Consider the following 12927-nt stretch of genomic DNA (forward strand, 5'->3'; position numbering starts at 1 on the left):
TAAACCCAGTGTAACAGAAGAAGGGAGGCAGGAAAAAAAGCCAGGGTATAAGTTAGGAAATGCACCCACCAGCCTGCAGGGAGACCAAGGGGAGCAGCGTCTGTCAGAGGCCAATAGAGGAAAGCCCAGGAGACCTGAGCAAACTGCACTTGGTCCAGAGGATGGCTGTCACCTTCCCCTCCTGCCCTCTGATGGCTCTCAGTCCTCCAGGGAAGGAGTGCTCATAAGTGGATTAAACCATGACATCTGGTGAAGGACAGGCCTCCGGCTCATCCTGTCAGATCAGGAAGGCTTCGGGGTGAGGGCAGCGAACAGAGTGGGCAGGGAGAGGACAGGAGATGCCACTCAGCTCTGATCCGTCAGGACTTTTTTGGCAAGCACACACACAAAAAAAGATTTTTTAAAAAACCTCATAAGTTATAAAAATGAGAAAAAGGGAATTGTAGTTTATTGTTAGGTGCATAACACTCAGCAAATCTGTGAGGCAAGTAATGGATTAGCGCACTCATTGTGGAAATAAGGAAAAAGGTTCAGAGAAGTAAAGCAACCTCCCTAAAGTTATATGGCCAGAAAGTGGCAGGGATCCAGTTCAAATGCAGGCCTGTCTGATTCTAAAATGTTTGTTTTCCTCTGCTGCCTCCAAATCAGTTCATAGGGGATTGTGGTGGGCAGAATAATGATGCCCTTTTCACAAAGACGTTTACCTCCTAATCCCAGAACCTGTATATATGTTACCTTACATTGCAAAAGGTAACTTGCAGATGTGATAAAGTTCAGGATCTTGAGATGGGGAGATTATCCTGGTTTATCCAGGTTGGCCTAATGTAATCACAAGAGTCCGTAATAAGTGAAAGAGGGAAGGAGACAGGAGGGTCAGAGTCAGAGAAGGAGATGTGACAACAGAAGCAGGTGCCACAGCCACAGCAAGATTTGCAGATGCAATGCTGTTGGCTTTGAAGACGGAGGAAGGGAGCCCGAGCCCCAGAATGCTGGCAGCTTACAGAATCTGGAAAAGACAAGGAAGCCAATTCTTCCCTACAGTCTCCAGTAAGAACACAGCCTGCCAATACCTTGATTTATAACCCAGTGAGACCCATTCCGGACCTCTCTTCTCCATAACTGTAAGATATTAAATATGTGTTGTTTTAAGCCCCTAGGTTCATGGAAATTTGTTACAGCAAAAATGGTAAACCAATGCAGGCATATAACGGATCGTACAGGACATCCCTCGATTACTTGTGAGAAGTGGATTTGACTTCTGGGAAGATCATTTATTCCCCACCAAAAATGAAGAGTCTTGGGTTCGTTGCCTTTTTGTATTGTGTTAGGGTCGACAACACTATGTAAGGAACCATCAATAAGTTAAACATTCAAAAAAGAAAAAAACAACTTTAACTGTGAAAAAGGATACATTTTAATGTACAAAATTACACAAATTATACATTTAACTAACATAGAAAAATACATCTTGGTAACAAGAGAAAATGCCAGCCTATTTTACACAAGATTGAGCAATCATTACAAATCTTGAAAACACAGAAATGGGTATTGAGTCCGATTCACAACTGGTCAGGAATCTGATGGGCATCTCCGAGGACTGATTGCTCTGTTCATTTCACTGCAGGCAGGAGTTTGGGGACAGCCACTGCTCCAGGACCCAAGGGAGGGTCCCACGGCAGAACATCCAAAAGGAAGTGGGGTCCGCCTATGTTGCCAGACCACTTCCATGTGAACCAATGCTTCTAACCGAGGGGAGGGGCAGAGCATGGACTGCCAAAATTCTGACCCGGTGTTGAGTAATAGAGATGTATAATATAGGAGTCCTTTTAGATTCATGCAATTGCAAGGTGTCTAGTTATTGTGCATTTGGGATCCAGGAGGAAAGTACACAGTTTCCAAACTGATGTCTGTGCTTCACAGCTTTCATGTGATATCTGCCCAGGATTCAACCTGGAAGAGTGAGGAGACCGGGGAGGTTCTGCCAGAATGAACTCACGAGCCACATTCGTCACCTTTGCCAGTGACACCCAAGTCCCTTTCCTGCTTCACCAGAAAAGTTGGTTGTGCAAATCTGAACGTTGGGAGATCATCTCAGACACCCAGCTGAGGTTGGTGGTGCATGTCCCACCGTGGCACTGAAATGTGTCTGGACCATTTTCAAAATGTTGAGGGAAGGTTCTCAATGTTCACAGAGCACTAATATGTGCTGAGTGCTTTTAAAAAAAAACCTGTGCTCTCTCATTAAGGCTCACACCTTCCCTAATGTTTCCCTGGAGGACATTGAGACTGCGAGAGGTAAGTATTCCATTCAAGCTTGCACAACCAGTTGGTGGCAGAGTCATAGTTCGAACCCCAGGTATCTGGCCCATAACCCATTCTCCAATGTCTGTGACAGGCAGAACTTGTCCTTGTCCCGATGTAAAGTCTAAGAGTTAATAGTTATAACATTGCTGCATAGATATTTATTGTCCCCATCACTTTCAATGTCCTATTTGCAAACAATGTGTTATATCACTTTACTTTAAAAAGAAAATATTGATAGAGTTGATACCGAGTTTTCAGCACATTCGTCTTTCTCTTCCCTTATTCTACCACCATATAAAGGTATCATCAGTCTACCTTTGGGCATAGCCTGATGATGTTTTTCAAAGACAAAAAAAATCGTTATTAAAGCAAACCTTATTTTGATGGTGTCAATTCCCGCATTAGTCTTCCCACGACTCTATGTAATACCTTTATGCCAAGGATGCAGACGTCAGATTGGACGGGAGCTGTGCTTGCTGAAACCAGAGTAGGATTTAGAGAAACGGGATAAAGCAAGCCCAATCCTTCCATCCTAAGCCTACTGACTTTTTAAAAGCAGTTTTAGATCCAAGGCATATACTATCTTTTTCTAGAAACTCTCACAAAACAGGAAAGAGGACCTAATACATCCACAAACCCCAGGGCTTTCTTCTTCTCTGCCCATTAAAGTACCAGAGAATTTCCAAAAAATTTATTTCAGAGCCAGGTAGGAACCCAGCTGGCCATTGGTGCAAACGCCGAATAGAAATCTGTTTCTATTTGCTTACACAACTGGTCAATTTATATATCACACTGGACTTAGAATATCTACTTCTGGAAGATTTCAGGATTCAAGCAACTGTACCCAAGAAATCTCCTTTGTGTACCTATTGCATCGCTCAATTGTATAATCTGAACTTTCGCGTAACCATGCCCTGATCAGCCCCCAAGTGCTTGGCATCCAGCTCTGCTCTCAGTGGAGTTGAATGCTACAGCATGCTACGCATTTCATTTTCATAGGTCCGCTAGCTGCTTAAAAGGTGAAGTTACCACGCTGACGCATGGTCCAAAATATTCCAAAGATGAGAACTATCTTCCTGTCAACTCTGAGGATACATCTCTTTCCTAGCAAGGAACAAAAATAAATGAGTCTGACACAAAAGAAACACACGATGGCATCTGGGAATTTAATTAACACACGGGATGGGAGAACGAAAAGGGACTGTGAGGCTATAGCGTTGTGGTTCTCTCCCTGGCTGCCCATTAGAATCACTGGGGGGCTCTTTAAAGATCTCTGCCTGGGACCCACGCAAGACAACCTGACTTAGGTGGCCTGGAGAGGGAGCTGGGTATCGGACTTCTAACTGCTCTCCAGGTGAGTCCAACATGCAACCAGGGTGAAGAATGATCACTACAGAGGGCAATCTTCTACTGGTAGCCTAGAGAGGGGGCGTGGCAGGGTTCATGCCACACCTGTCCCCTGACTCCCAGCCCAGAGCCCCTCCATCTGCAAGGCACTGTCTGAATACAGAAAAAGAGGCTGATGTCTAAAATATGTCAGAAATGTCTAGCACCCTATTTTCCGATGTGGACTGAGTTCTCAAGAAGTTTCTCATTCCAGACCTGGAACTTCACCCTGGAATTAAACAAGAGCTGTGAATCTCTTAAAAAATAGCTTACCAGCCTGAATGTAAAAAGCCACACTCGAGTCTGGAAGTTTACTCAACAAATTGCTGAGTAACACAAATAGAAAGAAAGAAACTCATCTTTTAAAGGATTTGGGCTCCCCGTCCTCTGCAATGATGGATGAGTAAGCTCATACAGTAATCTCATCACAGAGAGATTCATAAACTTTTGATCAACGATGCTGCTTCATTTTCACACTGGGAAACTAAGGTAGGGAAGGCTGTGAAGGGGTGGATTTAAACTACAATCATCTCAGCCTAGCTAAGAAGTAAGTGAGTTTTCGTGATATCTTGGGATTCAGGGCTTCCCCAGGGTGAAACATGGGGAAAATTCTTTGATAGAATAAATGTTGGTAAGTGATGACATGTGGATTGTAATCATTAGAAAATTAGTTGCATCAGACCCAGATCTAAAATTCCAAATCAGAAGAACGGGCATCATGGCACAGCTGGAGAACCCTGTATGAAATATCACAACCAGATTCGGCTCCATATGCCATCAAGAGACTGTGTGACTATGGGTGTTCACTTAACCTCTCTGGGCTTCAGTTTCCTCACCTATCAAATGGGAAAAGGCAAGGTGCTACTGCTAAAGTCTCTAGCTCTAACAATGGACGCTTCCAGATCTGTTATTTTAATTACTGCACTACTGGCCTGCCTGGGAAGGGCAGAGCCATCAGACCACGTGGACTCTGTGTGTCTTCGCTTCTGCCACACCTCTAGTGAACCTATTTTAAGTACACTGCCTAGCAGTTCATGGGGAAATGTTGCCATGCCAACTCGCTGGCTGTTGCTAATCACGATCTATGAATGTGCAGTACAACCATCTGACAAGCAATTCTCTTCTTCCTTAGCCTGGATACCTCTTCCAAACTGTCATAAGACAGACCACCTTGTTCATAATAGCACACAGTAGGTACATAATGGGTGTGCATTTAACTAATGATGTGAATTAATGACATGAAAGTGTATGCACCACACTGAAGTCTGCAAAGTGCTTTCCCATAATGCAGTGTATCTATTAACGCTCCCAGCAGGTGCTAAGGCAGGTATTTTATTGCTCCATTTGCCAAGTGAGTAAACTGAGGAGGGGAAGTGAAGTTCCCATGATCTCGGAGCTAAGAGGTTGCAGAACCCTGACTCCAGACCAGTGATTCTGTTTTAAACCCGAATCTCTCTCCTACACCAGGTAGTCTCTCATCTCTCCATCACGTGAAGGTCAAATCCTATATATTTATGCAGAACTTAAGAGCTGACCAAGGGCTTTTTCCATCCACCTTCCCGTTTCACCCATCCAAAGCCTAAAGGTAAATAGGTGAGGCTCTGCCGGGGCCACACCTGGCCTCTTAGGTTTCCCAGGTACAGTGGGATGGACGGCTCCCCTCAGGAGGGTCTCACTGGCCCTGAAGTGACTCAGAGGCCCCTGGCAGGGACTCTGAGATGGACCGAGGTAACAGAAACAGCACGGTGGGTAGAAAGACCCAGTAGTGGGTGACAGTAGGGGCTCAGGACAAGCATGCCTTCTGGGGCAAAGCACATGCAGCAACAGAGATGAGCCTTGAGGGTGAAGCCAGGGCCCCTCGTAAAGCCAGCTCAGAAGAAGCACTTCATGAGCGATGATCGGCCAACTAACCTATTGACTGATATAAAACCTGCCCACGGGAACAGGAATTCGGTCTGTTTGTTCCCTGCTGTAACTCCAGGTCTGTAGCGGTCCCTGGCACTTATGCTGGTTGGATGAAGGAAGGAGCCCCAGTGAGCGACACACCTCAACCCCAAGAACACACGAACCCGGGAGAGCTCCAGTGGGAGGCTAGAAACTACACTTCTTCCTCTTTTTTTTTTTGGAAATATTCGGAAAACATGCCATACTTTTCACCTGAGAGAGAGACTTCTGCTTGGGAAGGGAAGGAGGGAAACTAAACTCTATTGAGCATCGACTCTGTGCCAAGCACCTTACGTTTCTCACCCACCTTGTGCTGGGGGTCTGCAGCTCAGAGAGGCGGCTGACCTGCCAGGGCCCCCAGAAGGTAAAAGGCAGAGGGTAGGCTCTGAAATCAGGCTGAAGGACTCGGCAGCCAGGCTGTCCCGGTGACACCAGGACATCACATCTCTTGCTGGGTGTTGCTCTGCTGCCGTGGGGATTTGGAGCCCTTGAACGCAGCCCTCACCTGTTCCAAAGTAACCCGTGTGAAGCACCTGCTGTGTGCCAAGCCCTCTGCTGGGGCTCTAACCTTCCCTGTCTCAGTTACTCCTCAGAATAAGCCCGTGGGGGAGGCATGGTCCCTTTTCCCATTTTGCAGATGAAGAAACAGACCCCCAAACCCTAAGCTGCCTGCCCCGTCTGTGCTGTTAATAAGCCCCTCATATCCCAACCCCACATTCCAGTCACCACGCATCCCCTTCTTTCTGTCTCAACGATCCCGTAAGGATGTCGGAGAAGGTTCCGTCTCTCCCATTTCCCTCCGAAAGAGGAATCTTAGGCTCAGAAAGGTCAAGGTCACAGGGGCAGGCAAGTGGCAGAGCTGGAACCAGACTCCAGTCCAAGCCTTCCTGGATGACAGCAGTCACATCACAATCCCACCCATGAGACCTTGGGCACAGCTCACTGTGCCTCTCTGGTCTCTGTTTCTACCCATAACTGGAGGGTGCTGGGCAGACCAGGCAGGTGAGGTGGGGAGCGAGGAGGAGACCAGGAGGGATTGGGGACCTGAGGCACCCCAGGCTGTGTGCCTGTCGGTAGGGGAGGGAGTGGCTGGCCTCATTCAGCTCTGAGTGTGGCCAGGAAGCTAGAAGCCCTGAGTTGCCATTCACTATTTTTCCAAAAGAAGCCAGAAATCCAGATATTAATGAGAAATCTCTTGGCTTTTACATGTTATTTGCTAATTCCAATATTAACAAATACAACATAGGTATTTGTACCCCCATGTTCATGGCATTATTCACAATAGCCAAGAGAGGGAAGCAACCCAATTGTCCACCAACAGGTAGATGGATAAGCAAAATGTGATCTACCCACACAATGGAGTATTACTTAGCCTTGAAAAGGAAGGAAATTCTGACACATGCTACCACGTGGATGAAACCTGAGGACATTACGCTGAGTGAAATAAATCAGCCCCAGAAGAAAAAATTCTGTGTGATTCCACTTATATGAGGTCCCTGGAGTCAACAAACTCATAGAGACAGAAAGTAGAAGGGAGCTTGCTAGGGGTTGGGGAAGGGGAAAATAGGGGATCAGTGTTTAATGGGGACAGAGTTTCAAACTGGGGAGATGGAAATCTTCTGGAGACGGATGGTGGTGATGGTTACACAATGACGTGAATGCATTTAATGCCAGTGAACTGGGCACTTAAAAATGGTTAAGACAGTAAATTTTATGCTACACATGTTTTAACCTCAATTAAAAAACAAAACAAAAAACATAAGCTAAACAAGACATGTCTGTGAGCCAGATCTGGCCTGAGGACTATAGACTAGGAACTCTCTGAGGTCTGTCCTATGGGTCGTGGGAGCTGTGTGAGCCCAGCCGTGGTTCTGCTGAGGTCCCAGACGTGAGGGCAGACCCCACCCCCACCAGCTGCCTTCCTGCCGTCAACCTCTGCCTCAAGAAAGAACTCAGCCAATCAGGTTGCACCATGCACAGCCTGCTTTTCATTCGGCCTTTCTCGGGGTGCTAAGGTTTCAGCTGTCCCTGTTAGCCCCTTGGTTGCTGGATGAGGTGACCTCACAGCCCTGCAGTTTACAGGGAAGTCTTTAAGAAGGGGCAAACCCTCTCGGTCTGAGCACAGCCACTGGGCCACAATGCTCTTTAACTGCTGGGCCAGACGAGCAGAAACAGGGCTGCAGTACTTCGGGCACTTTGGGGTGCTTTGGTTATTTGTGGGGAGTGGGAAATTCATGGACACAGTGGCCTGAAGTGACTTATGTTTAGGAAAGAAGAAATCTCCGCTTATTCTGGAAGCAAAGAGGCGGGGTTCAGGACCTTCCCAGCTGACCAGAGGCTACCCCACAGAAAGGACCCAGATGATGTTTGCTGCAGCGGGACGAGCCTCCTCTGACGGAGGACTCAACGCACGGAGGGCCTACAGACTCATCAGAGGTCCAAGCAGGGAGGGATGCTAGAGGGCACGCGGTCATACCCATTTCACAGATGAGGAACTGAGGCCCAGAGATGCCAAGGGATGGCCTCAAAGTCACTGGCCAGTTAGAGGCAGAGCTGGGTCTCCAGGTTCCTTAATAAGAGTCCTTCCCCCCTAGACTAGCAGTGCTTGACGCTTGGGGGTCCCAGTCTCATTTGAGAATCTAGTGAAATCCATGGCCTCTCTCCCTAGGAAAGTGCTCACACACATACAATGTTTTGCACAGGCTAGCCCAGCAGGAGCTCTAGAATAGCAAGATGACTACTCAGATGTCTCTTAAACCATCATGCTGCCAGGCCTCACATCACCCATCTTGGGTGGCAGCTACGTAGAACTGTGATGAGTACTTACGGCAGACAGCCCTCCTGAGCAGACGTCAGTGCATGAGTGAGAGAGGATGGAATCACACTTTACCAACGACAATGATCCCTGACACATGGGAAGCACCTTAGTGTTCAGGGCACTGTCGCAGCCACGAGCTCATTAGGTTGTCGGAACAAAACTCTCAAGTAGGCTTTAGGCCCCTCAAACCGATGAAGAAGTGGAAATTCTAAGAAGGTTAGTAATCCGTGCAGGAACAAAGCTTAGGAGTGGCTGAGCCAGCCAGGACCTTGGGACTCCAGCCCCCGGCTCCTTCCGCCACTCTGTGCCAATACGTACGGGCTTCTGACAGTTAACAGCCATCTCTTTGGTTCCCTGGTTGGTATTATACAGAGTAGAGACGTTGTCAAGAGTGACTTGAAATAGGAAGATGGTCATTTGGCTTGTAGCTCAGCTCCCTGGAAGGGATCGCAAATCATGGGGCCACCTCGGCTCCGCTAGTCAGTTGGGAGGGATGTAAATATTTTCCAGTTTGGTGTGCTTGCCTCTGTGCTGTCTTCTTTCCTGCAACAACAACAACAAAAAAAACCCCCAGGGAGATGAGTTCTTAAAGGGAACACACCAACCAGCATGGTATCTACATGAAGCCATCTGAACACATAAGCTTTTAAGATGCTGGGAGTCTCACATTCATCTCAAGTTGTATTGGGTTTAAATCATGATACGTGTATACAATTCATAAGCTGCTCTCTCTAGAAAAGTACCTTAGCTTGGAATTAATAAACAATGCCCTCTTTATCTGGAATTTTAAAAATATTTTATTGAAGTATAGTTGCTTTACAATGTTGTGTTAATTTCTGCCATACAGCAAAGTGATTCAGTTACACATATATACACATTTTCATATTCTTTTCCATTATGGTTTATCACAGGATACTGAATATAGTTTCCTGTGCTATACAGTAGGGCCTTGTTGTTTATCCATCCTATGTATAATAGTTTGTTTCTGCTAATCCCAAACAGAAATATGGAACACTTCATTAATTTGCATGTCATCTCTGTGCAGGGGCCATGCTAATCTACTCTGTATTGTTCCAATTTTAGTATATGTGCTGCCGAAGCAAGCACTTAATCTGGGGTGTTTTTGAACCTTGAAACAATATGGGAGTTTTATGTGAAGAAGTATTCATGTATATCTGTACAGAGAGGGTTTCTAGGTTTCGTGAGACTCTCAAAGGGGCCAATGGCCAAAAGAAGTTTAAGAACGACTTGATCCAAAGGAAGAGAGAGATTGAGGTTCTCAAGGCTGCCTTCCTTCACCCATTTCACAAAGTTATCAGGCACCTGCTGTATGTCAGGCTCGGTGCTAGGCATTGAGGTTACAGTGCTTGCTCTCTTGTGGTCAAGGAGACAGAGGGCAACCTAGGAATCACAAAAGAAATGTTATGTCCCAGATGTGAAGGAGGGCCGAGTAAGACAACTGCAGGGTGCCAGGAAGGAACAATTTAGGTGGGGGACAGCAGGAATGTGAGGGGAGAGGAGCATTCCAGGCAGAAGACTGACACAGCCTGTGCAAAGGTCCTGCAGAGAGAGGAAGGGAGCACAGGAAGCCAGCGTGGACAGACCAGGGAAGTGAGGGGAAGCATCACAGGAGATGAGGCTGGGAAGGTCTGCAGTGTGGCAGACACTGGGATGGAGGGAAGTTGGGGGGCTCCGGTGTAGTGCTGGGACATGATAAGGGCTTAATTAATGAAGGACAAAAGGAAGGAAGGAAATGAAGAAGGTGGAGGAGGACTGCCTCTGGGCAGAGGAAACAGCTTGGGCAGAAGCCAAGAGGTGTCTTGGCTTCTGGGTGAACATGGGCTGGGAGGACTCAGCAAGGCAGATCAGTTTGCCAGGAGGAGTCTTCTTGGGTGTTGCCAGACCAATAGGTGTATTTGAGCAATCTGACAGTTTGCAGAAGGGGACCCCAGAAACATTAAAACCCTATCAAAGAGCAGCATCCCTTTGCAGTTCTATTGTTACTTCCATAATTGATTTCACTGAGTTGGGCTTTTAATGTTGAGGGTCTCTAGAGATGGATAATAATGGCTCACACATCGCTCACAGCCACATCCAAGATGAGGATGTTGGTGAGGACGCCAACCACAGCGTTACCCTGTGTGTCTCCGGTCTTGGGGCAAAGTCAGATCTCACTTGCTTAGGTTATTTTTTTGTGTAGGTGGTTTTTAAGTCTGCTTTTCAAAATGTATTTACATATATCTTGTAAGCTGCTTTCAATCCTTTTATTTAAAGGAAATAAACAAGACAAAAATAAATTCAACTACAATCCTTAAAGCTTATAGGACCACTGGTACCGAAACTTCACTATACCTCAGAATCATATGGAAAGCTGTATAAAAATTCATATTCCCAGGCTCAAGCCCAGAATTATGTAATCAGTACCCAGGAAATGAATCTCAGAAATCTGTGTTTTCACTGAGTCCCATGCTCATGCATTTAGCTGGGTGGTTTTTATACAGTAAGTACATGCATTAAGAACTGGCATCTGGGTATCACTGAACTGGGTGATGCTCCAGTCTGAGGACAAAGCAGACATGTAAAGTTAATGTCGCTGGAATCAGGTGACGGAGACCAAACATAAGAAATCATCATCTCTTACCTACATCATGCACAAGGTTGGTGCCCAAATTCTTGCACTGATCTTGCATTCATCAAGAAATTAATGTAGGGCTTCCTCGGTGGCTCAGTGGTTAAGAATCCGCCTGCCAGTGCAGGGGACATGGGTTCGAGCCCTGGTCCCTGAAGATCCCACATGCCTCAGAGCAACAAAGCCCGTGTGCCACAGCTAATGAGCCTGCACCCTAGAGCCCATGAGCCACAACTACTGAGCCTGCGTGCCACAACTACTGAAGCTCATGCACCTAGAGCCTGTGATCCACAACAAGAGAAGCCACCGCAGTGAGAAGCCCACGCACCACAACAAAGAGTAGCTCTGCTCACTGCAACTAGAGAAAGCCCATGCACAGCAACGAAGACTCAACACAGCCAAAAATTAAATAAATAAATAAAAAGAAATTAACAACTCTTCCAGGATTCATGAACATGGTAGGTCGCCTCTGTAACACATGTGGCTCACTCATAGATGATAATTCCTGATAAAGTTACATCTTAAAAATTACAACAATTACAAAAATACTCAACTCCTGAGAGATGATCAGATACAATAAATTGGAGAAATCTCTATTGGGGCATTACACAGAGATTCTAAAAAGGATTTTAAAATAAGAATGCTTACAATATTCACATATACGTTCTATGAATGAAAGTAGAGTAACTGATATAAGACCTCAATCAGCAGGTTAGACAGACACAGATGAAGAGAGATTTAGTGAACTGGAAGATGAATCAGAGGAAATCACCCCAAATTCAGCACAGAGAGATAAAGAGGTGAAGGGGCAAAGGGAGTTACTCTAGATTGAGTGGTTAGAAATGGTCTTTTTGAGGAGGTGATATTTGAGCTAAGACCCAAATGACAAGAAGGCCATTAAAGAAATGAGAGTCAAGTGTCCTAGGCAGAAAGGGCAGATGTATAAAATGCTTAAAGTGGGGAAAAAGCTTATCAGGAAGAGGTTGGTATGTTTGAAGAACATAAGCAGGTTGCTGTGGTTCCACCAGGTGAGAAGCCACCATGGGGAAGAGGAAAGTGTGATCCTGTGTGGCACGAACTTCAGCTCAGAAAGTGGTGGTTAGCAGGAAACCTGTTTCAGCTGAGGGTAAAGAAGAACTTTCTAACACTGAAAGCTAACCACTCACTCACTCGTTCATTTACTCATTTGTCCATTCATTCAGTCATTTACTTGTTATCAGTACCTACTCTATGCCAGACACTGTGTACAAGGCTATGGGGAATGTTGAGATGAATAAAACACATGCATCTTAGTCCTCAAAGGCCTCACAGTTGAGTGAGCAAAACAGACAGGTAAACTGTAAGGTCAGACAGAATGAAATGCTGGCTTCACAGAAATATCAGTGGCTGTGGAGAGTCAGAGAAAGGAGTCACAAAGGTGATCCACCTGAGATGCCAGGACTGCCTCTTGGGGGAAGAGTGTGCTCAATGCACTGCAGATGTGTGGATATCAGAGGGAACTACTGCACTTGGAGGAACACTTAACCAGCAGACTCTAAGTTCCCTTCCAATCCTAGAATCGATGATTCTATAAAACAACAGCAGGCATTTACATGCCCAGAGGAGTTGGAGAGGACTAGGCTGCAGCTTCACCTCCTAGTCCGTTGGGGGAAGCAAATGTCTGAGCAGATAATGGTGGAGATCCCAGGCAGGGAGACAACCACATGATGGGGAGAGGGGAAGCCCTTGGGTATAAGAAAATGAGGGCAAAAATGGGGACACTAGTCCATGCCCTACTTAGTTCCAGACCTTTGTGAAGACAAGAGCTCCTCAATGAGAGAATGCACTCTGACAAGAGGGGCCCACA

At 46.2% G+C, this 12927-nt stretch overlaps 1 protein-coding gene and 1 non-coding gene across 2 annotated transcripts in view; both read right to left on the bottom strand.

The window, feature by feature from the left end:
* Positions 1–1390: 1390 nt before the first annotated feature.
* C4H4orf50 (chromosome 4 C4orf50 homolog) overlaps positions 1391–12927 on the bottom strand; it is a 116230-nt gene continuing 104693 nt past the window's right edge. Inside the window, exon 15 of the mRNA XM_049708913.1 lies at positions 1391–8995. The gene's annotated coding sequence lies outside the window, so the exon portion shown is untranslated. The remainder of the gene's footprint in view (positions 8996–12927) is intronic.
* On the bottom strand, positions 9453–9559 carry LOC117201253 (U6 spliceosomal RNA). Its single transcript, XR_004483254.1, has one exon. It is a non-coding gene; the product is annotated as a U6 spliceosomal RNA (small nuclear RNA).

The sequence above is a fragment of the Orcinus orca genome, chromosome 4, assembly GCF_937001465.1.
Source record: "Orcinus orca chromosome 4, mOrcOrc1.1, whole genome shotgun sequence".
Lineage (NCBI taxonomy): Eukaryota > Metazoa > Chordata > Mammalia > Artiodactyla > Delphinidae > Orcinus > Orcinus orca.